Source organism: Osmerus mordax, chromosome 12 (assembly GCF_038355195.1).
Source record: "Osmerus mordax isolate fOsmMor3 chromosome 12, fOsmMor3.pri, whole genome shotgun sequence".
Taxonomy (NCBI): domain Eukaryota; kingdom Metazoa; phylum Chordata; class Actinopteri; order Osmeriformes; family Osmeridae; genus Osmerus; species Osmerus mordax.
In genome coordinates, this window is record NC_090061.1 from 2,920,965 (window position 1) to 2,935,640 (window position 14,676).

Consider the following 14,676-nt stretch of genomic DNA (forward strand, 5'->3'; position numbering starts at 1 on the left):
GCATATATGAGGGAGATGTTCGAAATTGTCTGTGTCAAAAAGGATTCCTGGTGAATGAGGGTCTATAGTGTATTTTTGTATTAATGTATTAATATGATGAGGTCCAGTTACCAGCGTGACTCTAAAACAGGTAGTAGTAATGGCTACTTTGTTACTTAAGTAAATGTCAGAGCACACTATTTTTTACTTGAGTGAAAAAATTTACTCAGTACCTCAACTTTTTATAAAAAGAAAAATGACTCAAAACACAATGAAGTAAAGTGAAATTATTAAATGCAAATTTTTGTATACCATACGTGTAATATTCGTTGTGATTGAGTGGCTTCACACACACTTTCCCTCCCTGCCCCCAAAACACACACTATTTTTAACTCAACAAATTGTCATTAGAATGTGGTTCTCAGTTTCAGGGCCAAAAGACATTTTGATGGATGACAGATTTAATAATACATTTTTTGTTTGGGGGCAAATTATTTATTTATTCATGAGTCTTGGAAATGTTGAATCATATCAGATTAGTACTGATTCAACACGTTCATTACACCTCCTGCGCTGGTTGTTGTCAGAGTTGGTGTCCTACCTGTCTCTGGCGTTTACAAACACATTTAGGTTTTGTTTACTTGCTGTTAGTCTTCCAGTGAAGGTGGATAATACCGTTTTTTACCCCAAACAAATATAAGAAATTCATTGAACACTGGATTGAACTGTGAATGTGTGAACAGGAGTCAGAAAAAATGATTGTGATCTCACAATTTCGTAGAATTGACTTCAGTCAAAGTTAACTTGACAGAAGTCCTGTGAGGCTCCAAATCTGTGTTTTTTTCTGACAGCTTTCATGAAGTTCTTACAGAGTGATCCATGCTGTGGGAAGCATATGGACTGTGGGTTTTCTTCTTCCTATATTGGCTTATTAAAATAGTTTATTAGAGCTTTTAGCTATTATTTTAGTTGGAGTATATTTGTTATTGATTTCCATGAGCCAAAAAGTTTTTTTCTCATAATGTCCAAATTACCTCACAGTGGTGCAAGTAATTGAAACACTTGCATCATCCCTCCAAGAAACACACAAAACTCCGACAAGAAGCCCCTGGCATTATCGTGAATAATTTACATAGATCTATATTAAAACAAAGGTACACAGAATTTTTATGAAACACAGCAACCAACAATCATTACTCAAGAGGATAGGACGCATGCAGAACAGACAGGGTGAGAAGACTCCCACAGTACGTCATACTTGTTGCTATATGTTTTGATGTATTGTTACAGAGAAAAATAACTGTGCGTCATTACAGTTAAACACAATTTGTCATCACAACGCCTAAAGTGAACTTGCTTTTAGTGTGTAGTAAACTGCGCCACTGGAGTCAGGTGGCTGAGCGGTGAAGGAATCGGACTAGTAATCCGAAGGTTGCCAGTTCGATTCCCGGTCATGCCAACTGACGTTATGTCCTTGGGCAAGGCACTTCACCCTACTTGCCTCGGGGGGAATGTCCCTGTACTTACTGTAAGTCGCTCTGGATAAGAGCGTCTGCTAAATGACTAAATGTAAAGGAGAGCATTTGGGTTCAATTTTCCCTGACTACAAACAAAGAGAGACAGCACATGTGATGTTGAAAGTGTTGGTGTCTGAGTGACTGCTGTTTTTAGTTACTTTGTGCTGTTTGTCCCTGGGGCTCCGGGCTGTGGAGAGCAGTCTTGTTTGTCCAGCTGAACGCTAGGCACCAGCGATGTCATGGCGAATGTGATAAGACACAACCAAGGTTATCAAAGCAACATTTAATACCTCTCCACACTTCTATTTCTGCTCAAGATGAATGCTGTACGATACCGCTGGAGAGGCCACTTGTAAAAAAACGGAGGATGAATTCACTGAAGATTCACATGCTGTAATAGTCAATGATAGAGTAAACATGTCTTTTTTTATTAAAGACAAAGTAAAGGTTCGTTCAGTGCATCGTGCCACAGTGTAAAAAGGTTTGTGTGTGTGTGAGTGTGTGTGCTTGTGTGTTTGTATGATGTGTGTATCGTACCGTGTATGGTATGTAAGAGAGTGTGTGTGCGTGGATGGCTGTGAGGGTAGGTGTGTGTGTGGCTGCGTGTGTGTGTGTGTGTGTGTGTGTGTGTGGGGGTAGCACCTCACCCCAGTGGAGGTCCCAGGGACAGAGTTCGGTAGTGCAAGGCTTGGCTCCCACCCTCTCTGTCACCTCCAGCCGTGATTTACCGCGCAGCCAAAGCCACCACAAAGCTCGTGGTCATGGAGGGCCGTCTCAGTCCCTCTCAGACACCAGACTGCAGCTCCAGGTTCACCCGGTGGGAGCTGGTCCCATCTGCGGCCCAGACAGACCATCCCTTCCCCCCCCAGGCCTCCCCACCATCCTCACCCTCCTCACCCCCCCCTCCCCCCCCTCCACCTCACCACCTTCCCACACACCCCTCCTCACCCTCCTAACCCCCCCTCCCCACCCTCCACCTCACCACCTTCCCACACACCCCTCCTCACCCTCCTCACTCCCCCTCCCCACCCTCCACCTCACCACCTTCCCACAAACCCCTCCTCACCCTCCTCACTCCCCCTCCCCACCCTCCACCTCACCACCTTCCCACACACCCCTCCTCACCCTCCTCACTCCCCCTCCCCACCCTCCTCCTCACCACCTTCCCACACACCCCTCCTCACCCTCCTCACTCCCCCTCCCCACCCTCCACCTCACCACCTTCCACACACCCCTCCTCACCCTCCTCACTCCCCCTCCCCACCCTCCACCTCACCACCTTCCCACACACCCCTCCTCACCCTCCTCACTCCCCCCTCCCCACCCTCCAACCTCACCACCTTCCCACACACCCCTCCTCACCCTCCTCACTCCCCCTCCCCACCCCTCCACCTCACCACCTTCCCACACACCCCTCCTCACCCTCCTCACCCCCCCTCCCCACCCTCCACCTCACCACCTTCCCACACACCCCTCTTCACCCCTCCTCACCCCCCCTCCCCACCCTCCACCTCACCACCTTCCCACAGCCCACACACCCCTCCTCACCCTCCCTCACTCCCCCTCCCCCACCCTCCCACCTCACCACCTTCCCACACACCCCTCCTCCCCCTTCCCCCCCTCCCCACCGTCTGTTTCCCCCGTCACTGACTGAGCCTGATATGCCAATCAGGCGTGTGTGCAGTTATGTTTTCCACTTCCCCTCCTCTCAGATTAGATATATCTCCCCCCTGTTCTCTGCCTCGTAAGGAGCTCTTTTTTCTCCGACTGGAGCGTCAAGTCACACCTCATCATCATAACTTGCCCATATATGATTTCCTCAGATGTAAATCTCATGGATTTTTCTCTGTGAACCAGACCCAGAGTGTAAGCAACCCCCCCCACCCCCCGTTTTTCTCCTCTCCAAACTCCAAACTATTCATGTTTCATTTAATTGGTCAGCGTCACAGTTCACAGCAGTCGATCCACAGTTATTTAAATGCTGTCGCCAACATAATACAATCCTACTGTATGGGATGTACCCACTTTATGTGTGTGGGTTTTCACGTATGTGTGTACACGAGTGTGCACGTGTGTGCATGTGTATGTGCATGTGTGTGTATGTACTGTATGACTGTGTATGTGTCTGTATGTGTGTATGTGCACATGTGTCTGTATGTGTGTCTGTGTGTGTGCGTGTGTGTGCGTGTGTCTGTGTGTCTGTATGTGTGTGTGTGCATGTGTGTCTGTGCGTGTTCTCAAGTGTGTGCGTGTACCTGTGTGTGTGTGTGTGTGTGTGTACCTGCGTGTGTGTGTCCGGTGGAAAGAGGCCAGTTGGCAGTCCTGAGGCCTCTCTGGTTGCTATGGTACCTGCAGGCCTGCCAGGCGCTGGAGCTCTCAGTGCTGCTCAGACACACACACTGAAGCTGTCCCCCTCAACACTATACCTGCTCCACACTGGCACCCTGACAGACACACACACACACACACGTAGAAGACCACACACAGACACACATACCCACACACACAGATAGTCACTCATGCCTGGACACATACACAGAAGACCACACACTCTCTCTCTCGCTCTCTCTCTCTCTCTCTCTCTCTCTCTCTCTCTCTCTCTCTCTCTCTCTTCTCTCTCTCTCTCCTCTCTCTCTCTCACACACACACACATGCAGGCACACTAGCAGTCTCTGATGGTGAACAGTGATCCACAGCTTACTAACAGTTAAGCAGGCTCCTTCCTTCACCGGGCAGGAAACAGCCTGCTCTCAAAAACTCTCTCGTCACGTTTAGATCCAAACGTTCCTGCTACCCCAGTACAGCAGAGCCCGCTGGCTATCAGAGCCGGAGGGGGGGGGGGGGGGGGGGGGGGGGGGGGGGGGGGGGCGGGAGAAGGACACAGTGGAAGTGTGCTGCAGTGGATTAAATATCTATTTCATCTTCAGCCCTTCCTCCTGGAGTCCCATACTGGAGAGTACAGTACACACACACACACACACACACAGTCTATCCATGAGAAGCACACACACCCTAACACACACTCTCCACAACTCTGTCACACACAGACATAATAACACACACAAGTACATACAGAACAAATCTTACACACATCGCTCTCTCTCTCTCACACACACACATACACACACAGACACATAGCAAGAACAACCCTCACACACACACAGCTTTTTTCCAGTGAGACCCTGATCCACCTCCCGAGTCACATGGGCACCACCCTGGACCAACAGTTAGCCCTGACGACCTGAAGCCATCCAGACTAATATCCCTCCTCTCCCCCTTCTCCCCCACCTATCCCCTCTCTCTACCTCCCCCCTCCCCTCCTCTGAGCATTTGTGTCACGTTTTGTCACCCATTTTATTAATCACAGATTAACCCCAACATCTCTGTGCGCAAAGTAACCGAGTGGAAACCTGGGCCATCAGCAACGCAGTCGGCACTGTGCGGATATTAATCACAAATGCCCACGGCGACTGTTTCTCTTGGCGCCGTGAACGGGAACAGGGTTAGGCTTTACGGCCAAGGCGGAGGAGATGGACACAGGTAGATATTGGGTTGGACAGGTATAATCACTCTCAGCCATCTGGAGGGGGTGTACAGTAACAGAGAGGGGGGGGGGAGGCAGGGGAGAGGGGGTGAGGGGTTCCCCCTGTAAAGGACCCACGCTGAGAGACAAGATTCAGAGCAGAAAATGAAAAGAAGCAGTGAAAACTTAAACCGTCCTCCAAGGTCTCTTCTGGTTTCGTTTGGACTTTAACGTGCAACTATGGATAAAGTTTTGGTATCTTATTATTTCTGTGCTTTCTGTTGTATGCTCTTGTGGAGCGCCCTGAGTGTTTGTCGTGACCTCTGACCTTACCTCTAATACTGTGGAACCTTATCGATCAGTCAGCTGAGAGGTCATCAGGGGTCAAATGGGGTTAAAGTTCAACAACCTGAAGATGACCTGCAGATGGGAGATGAATGTGAGAGGGAGACTGTAGGACGGAAACACTGAACTCTCATTTGGCCAATTAAGCCGTTCCAGCTGAGCTGTTTATATTTGGTCATTAATATCACCTTAAATGTTTTATTACTAAGCAGATAATGACCTATTATATAAACCCACAACTCACCAATAAATAAATAATTACAGTGCCTCTAAATGAGTCTGTTTTACAAACAGACTGGCCAGTAACTTGAGTCTTACACAGAAAAACCCAGGACCCCGTCCGCCATCTTGCCTTGGTGTCATGTGATCTCGGCGAGCCGTAAAACCTCCCATGGTGTCTCCAGTTGCCAGGGCGACTCCGCAGTGTTTTACACGACTGTTAACAGTCCAGACCATCAATCCAGGAGCCCAGAACCTTCCTCTGCAGAGCATGTCCCAGAGCCCGGACACATCACCTCCCTATCAGGATCATGCAGAGCCAGGGAGAGGAGGGGAGAGGGAGGGGGGTGGAGGGGCTGAGAGGGAGGGAGAGAGTGAGGGAAAGAGAGAGGAAGAGAGAGCGAGGGAGGGTCAGGATGGCGGGAAAGGAGGGGAGGGGAGTAGTGAGTGGATGGAAGAAAGAGAGGAAAGGGGCGTCTCTGATTAAATATCCATATGTCACCAGTTAAATGTCGGGGGCTACTAGTGAGTGAATGGTTTGCAGGTTTGTTTTTTTCCAGCAGGTCCAGGCTATGTGCTGGGTTCACTAGGTGTTTAGGAGAGAGGCAGGACTGCCAAGTATGATGTTACTGGCTTCCCATGTTAATGTTCATTCAGGAAGGGCCTTTATTGCAGAGCAGTGAGAAGGCTCCAGCCAGCTGTGAAAACACTGTTAAAGAGGCTTTAGTGCTCATTTCACGAATACTTAAAGTTTACTTATAGAAAAAAAAGAGAAATTAATGGACTATACATGGGCTTTTCCTTATTGTCCTTCCATGAGCGTGGACGTCCTGACTCCTCCATGTGTGCCAGGAGAAGCCGTCCACTTCAAGCCTCCCGTGAAACTCGACTCCGTTCCAAGAACAGAGGCACACTTTTTTTTCCCCTTCTTCTTTCTTTTCTGTTCTGGGATTACCATTCTGCTAGTAAAGAAACTGCTCAGGATCCCCTCAGAGCTGTTGCCATGTCAAATTAGACTGTAAAGTTTTACCTCAGCACCAAATATAACGTGAGGGTCTGGTCTGGCTGGTAGTCGCTTCTTGCTACCCCCCGTGAGATAGAAGCTCCGTTAACATCCTGGCAAACTAACGGAATGTTCTGTTTCCTCCAGGATGACCCAGTGTGTGTCTGTGTGGGGTGGATTAGGGATTATCCATGCAGGCGATGTCCAGATTATCTTGATGATGATTCCTGGTGCTGTTGCGGTTTGCTCCAGAGGGATCCAGTACCCTGGTGGTGTATGGCCCTGCAGAAGCATCTTTGAAGGATTGGACCCGCACACACGCACATACCCCCCCCCCCCCCCCCCCCACCCACACACATACCCCCCCCCCCCACACGCACATATCCCCCCACACATGCACATACCCCCCCACCCACACACATACCCCCCCCACCCACACACATACCCCACCCACACACATACCCCCCCCCACCCACACACATACCCCCCCCCCACACACACACACACACATACCCCCCACACACATCTGAGGCAGAGGGAAAGAGCTTCCAGACCTTGGATGGTAGGAGGGAAACAGCACATCAGTATAAACACCTCGCTTTAAGACCACATGTTGAGATGCCTCATATTTATCAATGTGGGTGAGAAAACTGTGTGTGTGTGTGTCTGACTGGGAGTGTATGCATGCGTGTGAGTGTGTGCATGTGTGTGTGTATGCATGTCTGTCTGTGTGCATGTGTGTGTAATTTGCATGTCTGTGTGTGTGCATGTGTGTGTGTATATGCATGTCTGTGTGTGTGCATGTGTGTGTGTATGCATGTCTGTGTGTGTGCATGTGTGTTCCCTTTCATATATATTTATCAGTCTGCGTCTCACCATACTGAGACCGGTCACATTGACGCAATCTGACAGATTTATTAAACAAACTTAACCTCAGACCTGTAATCACTCGGTTATAGCATGCTATTAAACTGACACAGCAAATGTCAACACATGCCTCCTGAATTAAGGAAACAACAGCTATTAAATGAGAAGAGACCTACTGTTGGAGATACCACTCAGTATCCTCCTGAGACCACGCGGTGACTTCATGCTGACTGCAGCAGACGTGAGGTTTGGGCTGGTAACATTGCAGCTATACTGTCTTCTGTAGCTGGTAACATTGCAGCTATACTGTCTTCTGTAGCTGGTAACATTGCAGCTATACTGTCTTCTGTAGCTGGTAACATTGCAGCTATACTGTCTTCTGTAGCTGGTAACATTGCAGCTATACTGTCTTCTGAAGTTATTCTTAAGTCCAAATGAAAGGACGGCTTGGGCTTCCTGATGATATCTCAACAGTGAAAAACTTCTGTAATTTCTGTGTAATTCTAGTTAGTTAATTAGGTTGTAGTAGATGCATGACTGCAAGATATGACAAAATAGTTGTCACATTTTCCGTAAAACATATTTAGAAGCCAAACCCAAACACCTAGGTTATGTAAATAATATGAAACATTGCAAGTTTTTTGTTTGTTTTTGGTCTCGGGTGACATGGATGTGCTTCTGAAAGGTAAGTGAAGTATAAACAATATAAAGTGACTTAGTATAAACCTACAGTATCACTGTCTCAAGAGAGACTGCATCCACAAAATAGTTTGATGAGGCACTGAAGATATGATGCTGTGCTGTTGATGATATCACAGTGCCGATGAGATGTTATTGCTGCACTTCACCTGGTACCTGACATTATATTTTATGCTGCGTGACAAATACAGACCTTCCATTGACTCTGACCCCGAAATTATGTTAAAACTACGGACTTCTACGGCTGGTAATCCGAAGGTTGCCAGTTCGATTCCCGGCCGTGTCAAATGACGTTGTGTCCTTGGGCAAGGCACTTCACCCTACTTGGGGAAATGTCCCTGTACTTACTGCTAAATGTAAATGTAAGTGCTGTACTCTCTACATGCACTATTTGTGTCGCTATGGATAAAACAACAGCATCTGCTAAATGAATTCAATTTAAAAAAAGGTAAATGTATAAACAGTATGAATATATGACGCTTCACTGTAGCAAAAAAATATAGACCTATATAATTATTTTATTTTTTTCAATACATGTCTGCTCTCATTTCACTTCTATCCCCTCAGAGAATGTGGAAAGGATAAACTAACATGAACTGTACAGTATTTCTTAGAGGAAATTCCATAAACCAGGTTGAAGTCTGGTCTCCGCAAATCCCTCTGCAGTGTCCCTCCACTAGGACGGAGTTATGACTCAAGAGGACATCGTCTACAGTTGTACAGCGTTCCTGGAGGTAAGTGGTGACGATGGATGTGTCCATCTTGGTACAAGGGCCTTTTCCCATCTGGAATACATTAGCACATTCATCTCCCCAGGGACTAACTCGTCCAAGGTGGACGGATATCGGGAACATTCCTGCCCATAGTGATGGGGTCATATCCTACCTCCGCTGAAACAACATAGATCACTCCTCCTGAGAGAGCCAGCGTCTATATCCCTATCAGAATTCATCCAAGATGTCATTATTTTTTCGTCCATATCCTTGACCTGCTTTCATACAGGGGCGATGTGTCATCCTTGTTATATAACGTGTGTTTATGGACCGGCGTTAAATCAGCGGAGCCGTCATACGGGGGGAATGCCGAACCCTTCCTGTCTTCTGTTACTGGATATTGGCGACGCGAGGTCAGAAGTGGAGCCTCGGGATTATGTTGGCTCTGTCCCACCGTTTCTGTTCCAAATGATGTGGGAATAACGACGGAGATGGTTTTCTCTCCCGCCAGACCCGAGCCCTGGGAGACCAGGGAGGGACGTGGCTGTCTGCGTCCTGGCCTATTTTAAAGGCCAAACAAATCTATTCGGCTTTTTTTCTTTTCTTTTCACGGATGACGACGCCAGAGTCAGCTGTCGAGGCACGCCCGTGTAGTTTATGTTTACGCTTGGACCGCTGTGTGGACACCTGCCGGCGCGTTTGTGTTGGATACCGGTCACTATTGTTGTATTATTATTATTATCGTATTGTTCAAATCTGGCCGACAAGTTAATCAAGTCAGGCCACTTGTACTTCATGTTGATTATGAGCACTTAGGAAACTTTCAGAGATGATAACAGGCCAGGTGGGCTGCAGCTGGTAATCAAATCCAATCTCCAGGCCTCCGTCACCGTTGTTCATGAAGATGTCGACATTACACGGCCAGGCTGTATGAGGAGAACGTTTGGCCAACACTTTATATATATAGGTTATATGAACTACCAACTACATAGCAACTCCTATGTACTGTACCTACAACGTTGTTACAATAGGTATTACCAGGTTGTCATATGGTAGTTCATATAACCTTAATGTAAAGTGTATACGTTTTTAATGTAGGCATTGCTGTGGTATTAGATGGTAGTTCATGTAAGCTAAAGTATTGCAGAGTCTCATGAACAGTACAAGCAGCAAAGTGTGTTGTTTACTAACGCCTAAACTTCTACTTAATCATTCTCAGGTCCAGAGGGCCGGCTTAGGAGCAAATTAAACTTTTAACCTCAGACCGACATCACACCAGACCACAGCAGACGGCAGGACTGCAGAGGTTGGGACAAAGCTCTCTTATAGGGGAACACTTGTCTTTATTATCCTCTAGCATGACTCATCCAATCTACACACAGACCCCAACCAGGAAGCGCAGGCTGATAGGCTGACTCAGATAGCTAGACATTAAAGGGCTGCCATTAACAAAAGTGAAGGGGTCTGCCTGGCGTCCTCTACTGTTTTGAAGGTTTATCCTGGTGTCGGCGCCCACTCTGCTGCTGGAGATAGCTACACGCCACATGGAAAGGCTGCTGATTAACAGGAAATGGATAGGTTGTTGATTACAGTGTATCTCAGTTGTGTTTTTTTTTAAACCACAAGGACACTTAGAAGTCCATTGAAAGAAAGAAGAGCTTATCACGGCTTCTCTGTTGGGATGTATTGTTTTAGCATCGTAGCATTCTGCTGCCTTTTGTTCTTGGTCGAGCGGTCGGACCAGCGAGTCTTTGTGAAACTGTGTTGCCGTGCGGGTCTCAGAGGAGGGAGGCCTCCTATTGGAGGAGGGTGACCTTGTCATCGCCGGGGAGGCAGTGACACGTGCTGGGCACTGTGTCTTTGATGGCTCCACAGTTCTGTCGGAGAACTGCACTTGTGGGAATCCTCAACCCTCGAGGAACCAGGGAGGAAGGGGGAAGAGGGGGAAAGATTAAACGGGAGTTGGAGTGATAGATAAAGCATAGCTTTGTTCTCAAATCGACCACCTGTATTACAATACTGGAACCATAATCCAACTTCCAGAGTCTTGATTCACAGAGGATTTGAACACTCCATCCAAGAGTAATACCATGTAATACTGTATTAAACATCTCTCCTAGAAACAGTAAATCTGGAAAATGTCTGCTGGCAAACAAATAAGTGGGACTGTTGGGACTGTGTTACTGCAAACTCCTGCAACATAGCAGAGCTGTTACCTGTAAAAGGTTTTTGTATCCACTATTAAACTGATGTCTGCAAAGCAGTTTTTAGACCATTATCAAACTCCTCTATCAAGTTCTCTTCTCTAAAATGGTGATTTCACATGATAACACTGAGGTTAAATACAAGGTTTTACAAAGTTTGACCTTCTTTTTAAACATTGTCACTGTAACTAAGAGGTTGGATTTAATGGGTAATAATTTAATTTGGCAGATTTTCTGATTGCAACCTGGACGCTTTCCCAAAAGGAAATCAGATGGAGAATTCATTGAAGTAGTCAAAGTCAGTCTGATTGAATTCCAGCATTTTTTCCCCCTACAGAGACGCCAAAGTTTGATCTTTACTAATTGATATATCCCAGCTCAGCTCATGAATCTTAGAAGCCCATACCTTGGGCCAATTTAGCTGTTCCACTCCCTGAGTTTTAATTGAGTCCACATTAAAATTTACTTATGAAATAATAATGGGCTCCCATGCAAATGAACCTGTCCTGATATTGCCATGGCAAGATTTGCATATCCACAAGCAGTCTGGGAGTTCAGAAATCAATATAGATGATTAATAATATATATGCTACAGGAATAATTTAATTCATTTGATGCAAGGACCCAGTCAGCCTTGGCAAACGAAAGGTGCAATTTTGCCACAATCTAATTTAACACAAGCTGCCTGGATTGCAGTTTCAATTACCAGGCTAATGTGTGTTAAAAATTACACTTTCAAATATTGTATTATTTCATTTAATTTAATTTAACACATTTACAGATGAGTCCTATTTCTTTCGACATTAACATATTGCACTAAAATGTTAAATTAAACTCAATCTATTGTCTTTTGTCAGATAAAATAAGCTGACACTTAAAAAAAAAAATATTTAGACAACATTACAATTCCAACCTTCCTAACGAACATACAGTATGTTAATGTAAATGCCTGGATCAGGAACACACATATATATATATATATATATTTATATTATTAATTATTAGTCATATAGGTAAATTATTAATCTTACACTTTCATACACTGAAAGATTACACTACCTCGAGCATCATATTTTAGGAAACTGTCAGACAAGTCTCCAACAAAGAAATATGTGAGAACATTCGTCATAATTCGCCCTCCGACCTTCTCAAGTCCACCAACTGCTCCACAGGATGGCTCTGTCTGTCCCGAGGACGTACAAAGAAGAAATGTTCAAGTCGTACACATTAACATTCAACTCTCATAATAAATGAACGGTATTCATTTGGAACCCCTAGGTGAGTAAGGCAGGGTCTTGGACTGCGGAGATGAGATTATAAGCATTATGTTCTTGACATCCTATTACAACTTGGGCATTGCCAAGGCATTGTCAACAATGCCCAGAACCCAGTCTTGCCCGTAATGAATGCACTCCAATATGTAATGACTGAGTAATCACATTATTTGCAGCATCTACTTTATTCCGATGGTGGATAGCCTGCATCTGTGCTCCTTTAGTAATTGCTAGGCTGGGAAGGGAAGCAAGAGGATTTGCATCTGCACTGGGGAGTTGCATTGCAAATGATTATGCTGAATTGTTTTTGCAACAGGAATGTCCAATCCAATAAAGTTAATGACGTTGAAAGACATGGGAGAGAAGGAATAAAATCGATTAAAATGCAGATGTTTGCCATCCTATAGACTTGACGGTGGAGGAAAGAACGGTTTCCACATTATATCAACGGAATAATTATTACGCTTTTAACTTTTCAGCAATCCCTCTTCCACTTTTACTGATGTAGGTATATTTAGGGCTCATTTGGCAAGCATGCCAGGATGGGATGAAGATGGTACATGACTAGCTAGACCAACTCCTTTTCTTTCTCAGGAAAACATACAGTCTGTTCAAGATCCTTCCTTGATCTTCTGGGTGGATTGCATAGCTGGGTCATAAGTGAACAAAAAGCAGTTTTCAACTTTAACAAAGTGTTTTGTTAAAGGTGAAACGCTGGTACTGGTAATGCCAGGCGCTCTTTCTTGATGTATTACTCCACAATACACAGTCTTACACAGCTATAATACTCTTGTGGTTTACCTTCTTAACTGCCACATAAAGAACATTTGCATTCATTTTTTTGTTTTCACATTTAATTATACTGGCTCTATGATTACCAGGTAATACAAATTATGTGGTTTGTTGGCAGCAGATAAATCTTGGTCTCAATTTGTTGTAATGACCCGTGTAATTTTTAAGCTGTGGCTACATGTTGCCTCTTTTTAACGCGTATCATTAGTGGGGTTGTATATTAGATATACATTCTGTGGCTTAATTTGGTCTCCCAGGGCCACTTGTACTGATGCAGCTGTTTGTGCTGTGTAGAAAACACAGGACACCTTCAATTTTTTTTAAATGCACTTCTTGAGAGATGTGAAGCAACCATGCTTTTTGGGTTGGTGCTTCTGAAAGATGCATAAATTCACCGTCACAATCTGCTGAGAGAATTAATAAGTGAAACCGGGAGAGTTTAAAGGGGAAGACTTGTCATCTCCAGCTGTTTCTCTTATATCTTCAGAGTCGCCATCCTTTGCTAGAAACGATAGCCCGGAGACAGGCTGTGATTGGTTCACTGCCTCTGAAGAGCTATTTATTAGAGCCAATCAAGTAGCTCCTGTATCACCCAGATTTAGACAAACTCAGGTGATGATAAAATCCGTCCTGTCCATGTTGGCTGATAAGAAACAGCTGATGATGCATGTATTGTCATGGCACCCAGATGAACATTTCTGTCCCGGAGATTATCCATTACTGAGCAGGGTCTGACTTAGAGAGACTGTTCGCTGAAGTGAACACTGTTGCATACCACTGAAGTAAAAGGCTAAGATGCTGGAGGCTAAAGCTGAACGGCACACACAAACTCCAGATACACAGGAAGAAACGGATCCTGTTTGCATGGATGGATGGATGCATGTGCTCACAATAGTGTTTACTTCCACTTCCCCTGGTCTTAGTAAATAATTAGCAAACTAAGTGTAACGTAATGTCCCCCCTGACACAATGAAACCTGTTCTTTTAGAGCCTAACTACCTCACAAACCTTCCCAAGCTCATCGACCTCCGTCAGATCCCCCACCCCTACCCCCCACGACGCTGCAGTCTGTTTCTGGGCCAAACCTCCTCTCCTCCAGCTTGACCACGGAGCGAGGGTGCGAGGGGAGGCTGGAGCAGTGGGGAGGAAGAGGAGGATGAGGAGGAGGAGGAGAATCGGCAAGCTGCCTGCCTGGGCTGGCGAGATCCGTTGGGAGTGAGCTTTGGCCCAGGGCCCAGATCAATGTGACCTACATTCAAATGCGAATTAGAAGACTGTCAGAGGGAAAGGACAGTCTGTAAATGAGCTTAGACAGGGCACGGCCCCTGGAGGAAGGAGGGGGGGGACTGGTGCCTGGCCACCGTCAGGGCGCTTTAATGAGTTCCAAATGGACTCAGGAGCAGGGGGCCTTGGCCTCCCTCTGCCCCTTTCACCCCCCTGTCCACACCCACCCTCCTAGCCTCCCCCTCTGGCCCCTGTCCGCACGCACCCTACAGACCGCCCTCTGCCCCTACCCCAACCCCCCTGCCAGCCTCTCTCTG